Source organism: Rhinoderma darwinii, unplaced genomic scaffold (genome assembly GCF_050947455.1).
Source record: "Rhinoderma darwinii isolate aRhiDar2 unplaced genomic scaffold, aRhiDar2.hap1 Scaffold_729, whole genome shotgun sequence".
Classification (NCBI taxonomy): Eukaryota; Metazoa; Chordata; class Amphibia; order Anura; family Rhinodermatidae; genus Rhinoderma; species Rhinoderma darwinii.
In genome coordinates, this window is record NW_027464290.1 from 258,492 (window position 1) to 267,069 (window position 8,578).

General features: G+C 46.3%; 1 pseudogene; it reads left to right on the top strand.

The window, feature by feature from the left end:
* Positions 1-7,789: 7,789 nt before the first annotated feature.
* On the top strand, positions 7,790-7,995 carry LOC142729629 (U2 spliceosomal RNA; annotated as a pseudogene).
* Positions 7,996-8,578: the final 583 nt, after the last annotated feature.

Sequence of the window (8,578 nt, forward strand, 5' to 3'; positions counted from 1 at the left end):
TTTGTTTCATTGTTTTGGAGAGCCTTCTGTATGAAGTTGGGGATTGATCTGTCCTTCTCCTCTGCCTTCCATCCTGAAACCAATGGCCAAACGGAGAGGACTAATCAGTCTCTAGAACAATACTTAAGGTGTTTTGTCTCTGACTGTCAATTTGATTGGGTCTCTTTCATTCCCCTCGCCGAATTTTCCCTTAATAACCGGGTCAGTAACTCGTCTGGGGTCTCTCCTTTTTTTTGTAATTTTGGGTTTAATCCACGGTTCTCCTCCGTTTCACCTGGTAGTTCCAACAATCCTGAGGTAGAGGTCGTTCATCGGGAACTGTGCACAGTCTGGGCCCAGGTTCAGAAAAACCTAGAGGTGTCCCAGAGCGTACAAAAAACTCAGGCTGATAAAAAACGTTCTGCTAACCCCCTGTTTATGGTCGGGGATCTGGTGTGGTTGTCGTCTAGGAACTTGCGTCTCAAGGTTCCGTCCAAGAAGTTTGCTCCCTGGTTTATTGGGCCGTATAAGGTCATTGAGGTCCTCAATCCTGTCTCCTTCCGGCTGGAGTTACCCCCGTCTTTTCGGATACACGACGTGTTTCATGCCTCCCTCCTCAAACGCTGCTCCCCGTCCTTGGCTCCCTCGAGGAGACCTCCTGTTCCCATCCTCACCCCGGAGGGGGTGGAATTCGAGGTGGCCAGGATTGTGGACAGCAAGATGGTCCAAGGCTCCCTCCAGTACCTGGTCCATTGGAGAGGATACGGGCCCGAGGAGAGGACTTGGGTACCCGCTCGGGATGTTCACGCTGGGGTATTGGTCAGGAAGTTCCACCTGCGTTTCCCCAGTAAGCCAGGTCCACTTAGAAAGGGTCCGGTGGCCCCTCATAAAAGGGGGGTACTGTAAAGGATCTGCCAGGCACTGCGGGGTTAACTCCCAGAACTAATCAGTCAGCACCTGAGAATACATCCCTGAGACTGACTCCTGCTTCCACCATTCAGGCTGGCAGGCTTAGGAGTGGGAGAGCCTATCGTAACCTGGCCAGACTCAGCTAGCTCCCGCCCTCGGTCTATTTAAGCCTGCACTTCCTGTCCCTCGGTGCTTGTTATTGCTTTTGTTTCCTTCCTTGTGGTTCCTGGCCCAGCTACAGCTCCTGCTATTTTTGATCCTGCTCCATACCGACCCTGGCTTACCGACTACTCTTCTGCTTTTCGTTTTGTACCTCGCACACTCCTGGCTTGACTCGGCTCGTTCACCACTCTGGTTGCTCACGGTGTTGCCGTGGGCAACGGCCCCTTTTCCTTGCTTGTGTTCCTTGTATGTTTGTCGTGTTTGTCGTGCACTTACTGAGCGCAGGGACCGCCGCCCAGTTGTACCCCGTCGCCTAGGGCGGGTCGTTGCAAGTAGGCAGGGACAGAGTGGCGGGTAGATTAGGGCTCACTTGTCCGTCTCCCTACCCCCTGCCGTTACACCTCCCTTTTAGGTAAGTTAAAGAGCTGCACCTGAGCCAGCCACTGATTGATGCAGCACCACAGTCAAATAGTGGAGTGGAGTAGGGGAACAGCAAACAGCCATTAAAGCCGCCCGCCCGCCGGCCCGCCCGCCCGCCACAATGGACCTACCTGTGTACACTAGATGGATGTGATGGAATGTACTGTCGTCCCTACATTTCAAGAAGGAGTAAGAATTGCAGTTGCAACAAAGCCTTGCTTGCCTACAAAGAGAGCAGCAATTTGGATTTGTTACTATTTTACCTAGAAGAATAACAAACTGTGCAAGGATGGAGGTTGTAGGAGCAAGGAGAAGTTGTCTGTAAAGTTGGTGGATGCTTATTTTCCATTTTGCAGTCCCTTGTCTCCCTCTTGTGGCCTCCTGGAGGCAACTAGCTGTGCAAAAAAAGACAGCCTGGCGGCCGGCTGTTGCAGTGTTGCCCTCTCAGGCAACACTGAGTGACTGACTGAGCCGCACCGTCTTATATAAAGTTCAGACGGAACTTTGCACGTGTCATAGTGGAGCCCTGAGGAGCCAGAGCCAGCTTTCTGACATCATAATGGGGCCTCAGAGATAAAAGCCTGGGCCCAGGCAGTGTTGGTCAGTGCTGCTCAGCAGGCAGCACTGGACTGGACTGGATTACAGCTGATACAAGGTGTGAAGGAACAAGGGGTGGCTGTGGGCATGCACTTGCTGCCGCTGCCAGTGTTTATCTGCATGGCAGCAGGGCATTTGGGCGTTGCCAGGAAGGCGTTTTTATGTAGATTCCTCCTCTTTCAGCACTGCATTGTGGTGCAAGCAAAAGAAGCAAATCCTGTCTGGCTTCCTCTCCGGCCTTTATTCACCTCCCGTGTAGCTGTGAGTGTGTGAGCCTGCAGGGCCCCATGGAATTGCCTAGAAGTAGGCTGAATCGCTGCAAGGGCTGAACAGCAGTATCGGGCAGGCTCGGGCAACGCGCGGCCCGTTCGGGTTATCGCTTCTCGGCCTTTTGGCTAAGACCAAGTGTATTTATACAGGAGGTTTTTAGTCAGAAGGTGCTCAGGTACCCTCTCTCTCGGCCTCGGGGGATCGTCCAGGTTCGCCTGGACTTCACCCCCGTGCTGCTATTTGGGAGAGAGGCTTAGTCCTGAGCAACGAGTTGCGATCCCCCCCCCAGCCCTTTGGTACGTCTCAGGACCCCATAGGGCGCAGCTTTTTGCTGTGCGGTTCGGCCTGGCCACGGAAATGGCAGGCGAGCCAGATGCGGTGCCGGTGTATGCCCGGCTAAAGAACTCTGCACGATTTATCGTGGCAGAGGGTGGAGGCGGTCCACGTGGCGTGAAATTTTTAGTCAACACGATCTTGGAAGAACTACTGGCGGTCCACAAAAACGAGATTTTGGCTATCCAGGACTACCCGAAACGAGGAATATTTGATGTAACCTTTATGGGAGAAGGAATCCTCCGTGATGCCATGGACCGAGCTGAGAGGAGAAAAGGTGAACTCGTGGTAGCGGGAGTCCAGGTAGTAGAACATGCCTTTGAAATTACCAAACTCGTTGTGATTAAAATGTACTCCCCATATGTGAAGGATATGGAAGTGGCAGCATTTCTAGCTGCCTACTTCAAGAACGTCAAACTATTGGGGAGAGTTATGAACGAGTGTGGAGTGTGGACCGTCAAGTGGAAGTTTTTAGTGACTTTGATAAAGGACCCCTCCACCCAAGAAACGAGATTACCACCGGCTCGTTTTAAAATTGGAAATGTGAATGGCGACCTCTATTTTTCAGGGATGCCAAACTTCTGCAGGGCCTGCGGTACCTATGGACATACCAGTTTTAACTGCGATGTCACCTGTAGAAACTGTGGAAGCAAAGAGCACAATATGAGAGAATGCTCACAAGAGAAAAAATGTAATTTTTGCCAAAAAACTGGTCATCTGTACTATTCTTGTCCCCATAGGTACCGAGGCGAAGAAAATGAGCAACCCGAGGCGCCCCCACGTGCTCCACCAGCGGACCAGTCCCACCCCCGGGGAGAGGAGCATGCCGGGGCCGCGAAGGAGCAGCGAGGCACCTGGGCTTCAGTGGTGCGGAATAATGGAGCCAAAGCGGGTGCCTCGCAGCCAGCAACCTCTGAGGAAAGGATGGAGCCCAGCGCCAAAGATAAAAGGCAAGCTAAGAGGAAGGCGGAAAAGGAGCAGGCCACCAATGATACTGTGGCATCCCAGAGGGCTGGTTGTCCAGTGGGTGCCGGGCCTGCTCCTGTACCTGGGTCTCAGGAGTCTGACTCCGAGCAGGAGAACTGGGTAGCGGTGGGTCCCCGAAAAAAGGGAAAACAGGAGCGTGCTGGTAGGAGGGAATCAGGGGAGGAGCAGATGGACACATCCGTGAAGAAAAGTGAGGCTCCTCCTAGGACCACCTCCTCGCCTGACCTGGTGAGGAGGGTGGGCACTGTTCCCTCCCAGATACCGGACACCCCGCCGTGTGCGCAACCTCCCCCTCTAAGACGGCGTCAACAGAGCCTGGGGGGAGAGGCGGGGCCCTTGGGGGACCCACCCGAAATGGACCTACGTGGTCACCCAGTTGAGACCCAGGTGACGCTAAGCGAGAGTGGGCTCCCCTTGTACGAGATAAGAGTTGCTGGCACGGCTCTCAGTGAAGGTAGTTCCTCTCCCTTTTCGTCCCTTTTTGCAGGCGATTCGGACGAGGGTGAGGATATGAGCGCAAACGAGAATTCTGGTAATGCTGGTGGAGGAAATGTCTGATTTTAAGTTCCACGAATATTTATTATTTTAAAATCAAGACGTTATTTTAATCTCCACAATGTCTGAAGTAAAGGGAATCTCCCTCAACGTGAGGGGCGCCAAGTCCAAAGTTAGAAGGGTTGCTCTCTTCAGCTTTTTAGCTGGCCTGGCAGCCTCTGTTTTTTTCCTGCAGGAGTGCGGCATTCCCCATACGATGAAGTACCATAAATACCAAGAGGATTGGAAGTATGGTCCATCAGTCTGGTCTGGATCTAACGAGTCCAGATCAGCAGGGGTCGCCATTCTTTTTAAGGGAAACGTTTTAATCGATTTTATCCAAGAGATTCTTCCAGGACGTATTTTATTGGTTAAGGCTTTTATTGACGGTGTGAAATGGCAGTTTTTAAATTTTTACGGCTCACCAGATAAAAATGAAAGAGCAGAAATGTTAGCGATTTTACCTCTTTTTATTAACACGACTGAGCCTTTTATCCTCGCAGGTGATTTTAATTGTATCCTGAGGGGGGAACGCCGGCTCACCAGCGCTACAAGCAGAAACTATGACAAGACCTCTGGACTGCTCAAAGATATGGTGGGTGATTTTAAGTTAAAAGACGTTTATAAAGAATGTAACAGGAGCAGTCCAGAGGAAGCCGGCGTTACCTGGAGCAACACCACCTGTAGCTCCAGGATAGATTTTATTTTTTGTAACGAGAATCTACTGCCTTTTAAATGTGAAGTTTTAACCAATGTGTTTTCTGATCACAAGCTTTTATCATTTTATGTAAAGCGTGATTTTAATAACATTATTAGTAAAAAGTCCTGGAAGTTAAATGTTTCCCTTTTAGATGATCCACAGGTTTTTACAGATTTTATTGAATTTTACAAAGAGAGTAGGCGGGTGAGAGACACACGGGCTCCCATCACTGAATGGTGGGAGAAAATGAAAAGAAAAATAAAAGAATTTTTTATTAAAAAAAGTGTGGCAAAAGCCAGAGAGAAGAAAGCTTTTTTTAAAATCCTCAATACCCGCCTACAGACCCTGTACAAGATGAGAGAGCATGAGATAGATGTAAAAGACGACATCACCAACTTAAAAAAAGAGATAGCTCAGTGCCTGGAGCAGAAAGGCAAAGAAATTATTTTTCGTTCCAGGATACAGCACGTGGAAGAGAACGAGACCTGCTCCAGGTACTTTTTTAAGAAAATGAACAATAAAAAAGCTATTCTTAAAAATATTGATGGGGTGTCGGATGTACAGGGTCTTTTAAGTAAAGTTCATGAGTTTTATACTGACCTTTTTAATGTGAAAACTGTGGATCGTGATTTTATGCGTGACTCGCTGAAGGAGATTACCACTGTTTTAGACCCTGTCTCCCAGAATTTTTTATTGCAGGAACTGTCGGAGCAGGAGATTTTAGAGACAGTGAAGAGTTTTAAAGCAGGTAAAGTTCCTGGCCCGGACGGTATACCCAGCGAGTTTTATGTCAAATTTTATGACATTTTAAAAGATGATCTCTTAAACCTTTTTACCGAAGTCTTTCATTCCAAGATGCTGCCTAAGTCCTGGCGGAAGGGTGAGGTCTCCTTGCTATACAAGAAAGGTGACATCGCAGTTTTAGAGAATTGGAGACCAATAACCCTTCTGAATAGTGACTACAAAATAATGGCAAAACTATGCTCAAACCGTTTAAAAGCCATAGTACCCCACATCATACACTCTAACCAGGTGTGTGGGGTGCCAGGCCGCAGCATCTGGGATAATATTAATTTAATAAAAGATGCGATTGAAGACACAAAATCTAGAAACGGAAAATTAGCCATTTTATCCATAGATTTTCAAAAAGCTTTCGACCGAGTATCGCACTTTTATCTTTTTAAGGTTTTAGAGCGGATGGGTATACCTGAAGGTTTTTTATTATCTATTAAAGCCTTTTATAAAGATTGCACAAGCAAAATTTTAGTAAATGGTTTTAAGACACAGGACGTTCTTTTAAACTCTGGGGTGAAGCAGGGGTGTCCCTTGTCCCCACTGCTTTTCATATGTGCACTAGAGCCTCTGCTATGCGCAATACGCCGGGATAAACAGATACGTGGAGTCCCCCTGCCGGGGGGTGGCGGCATAGAGGCTAAAGCAGTGGGGTACATGGATGATGTGGCGATACTTTGTAGGGACACCCTCTCGCTTCAGAAAGCCCTAAAACAAATTGAGTTTTATTGCTGTGCTTCCGGTTTTAGAATAAACTTCAGCAAAAGTAATATTTTAAGCATAGGAAGCATGGTTTTTAGAGACGTACCCGTTCCTGTGTCAGATACTATTAAAGTTTTAGGTATCTCCTTCAGTGAGCACGACAATGGTTTTATAAGTTGGGACATGGTGGCGCAGAAGGTAAACAATAAAATTTGTATGTGGAATATGAGGAAACTCACTATGGAGGGAAAAATTTTAATCATAAAAATGGTCATTTTACCCCTTCTTTTATACACAAGCATGGTGTTCCCTCCCCCAACAGTTTTATTACGAAAGATAACAAAAGCATGTTTTACCTTCTTTTGGAGTTCCAGGATGGAGAAATTGAAACGAGAAACGGTAATAAAGTCCAAACCAAAGGGTGGCAAAGATTTTCCTGATTTTAATAGGTTTCTTTTAATTAAGTTCTTTAGTTTCTGTTTTAATTCCCTTTTTAAAGAGCACTATTGGTCTTACTTTTTACGTTTTAATACTGGGTTTTTTATGCGGAGGTTTGGTTGGTTCAACATAATTTTATCCTCACCATACGCTTTTAAATTACCAGCGAATTACGTAATTTTAGAAAAAATAGTGGCTCTCTTCAATTTAAAAGGGAAGACCGTGAACGAACTTAAAAACAGCAAAAAAATAATTAAAGACCTGAGAGAGAGCGAGACGGTCAGCAATGTAGAGAATTTTAATACGCAACGATGTGCTTTTATTTTCAAAATGATTAATGTGTTTTATCTTTTTAATGCACAGATGGACCTGGCCTGGAGCTGCGTTCATCAATGTCTTCCATGCCGGGCATTCCAGTACAGAAGAGGATTCGCGAGGTCTGCCGTCTGCCCGAGGGAAGGCTGCCAGGCCGAGGAAACTATAAGACATATTTTTTGGACATGTGACTTTGCAAAACAATTTTGGAAAAAAATATTCCCTCTTTTGGTGAAGATGGCGGACCTAAAGGACTTAAACTACGAAGATATTTTATATGGACTTTTTGGATGCCCAACCGCGAGTCAGAAGATAATTGCATGGAAGACGATGAATTGCGCCAAAGAAGCTCTATGGAAGGCCAGGAACATCCTCCTTTTTAAGCACGACGTTTTATCGGTTGATGATGTTTTAGGTCTTTGTTTTAGTGAGATGTATATTTATTTTTTACTAGACAAAAAAAGGAATGCCACCCTTCTAAATAAATGGTTTGTGACTGACTGGAACTCCAAATAAATAAAGATTTGCCCCATGTCCCTCTACATAAATTTTATGAAAATTTGATTTTACTATTGTTACAATGTAAAAATTCTTTGTATTTATCTATGTAACTAAAATGTGTTTTATTGTAAAATTGAAATTTTTATAAATAAATCATTGACACCCCCGCGAGGGGGTAGCCAACTGAAAAAAAAAAAAAAAAATCTGTTCTTATCAGTTTAATATCTGATACGTCCCCTATCTGGGGACCATATATTAAATGGATTTTTAGAACAGGGAGATGGAAATAGAGCTTGCTCTGTCCACTCCACGCATTGACCTGGTATTGCAGTATTTCCAGGACCGGTGCACCCTTTCCTTATGTGTTGACTAAAATCAGATTCCAAAAGTGTTTTTTGTGTTTGCCATTGTTTCTGTCTTTCTGAAGGGATCTCCCCTTTTAATCCCATTATTTCAACACCTGTTGGACAATGCATGAGTGATAATGAGCTAATTGATTAAATGCAATTAATGAATACATTGCCACCTCTTGTTTTGTGTCGTCTGTGTGTCTGTGTTTCCGGCATTTCACATTGGAACAGCTCATTCACCTTCCTTGTCTTCTCTCCGCCCTCCCTTTTAGGTAAGTTAAAGAGCTGCACCTGAGCCAGCCACTGATTGATGCAGCACCACAGTCAAATAGTGGAGTGGAGTAGGGGAACAGCAAACAGCCATTAAAGCCGCCCGCCCGCCCGCCCGCCCGCCACAATGGACCTACCTGTGTACACTAGATGGATGTGATGGAATGTACTGTCGTCCCTACATTTCAAGAAGGAGTAAGAATTGCAGTTGCAACAAAGCCTTGCTTGCCTACAAAGAGAGCAGCAATTTGGATTTGTTACTATGTTACCTAGAAGAATAACAAACTGTGCAAGGATGGAGGTTGTAGGAGCAAGGAGA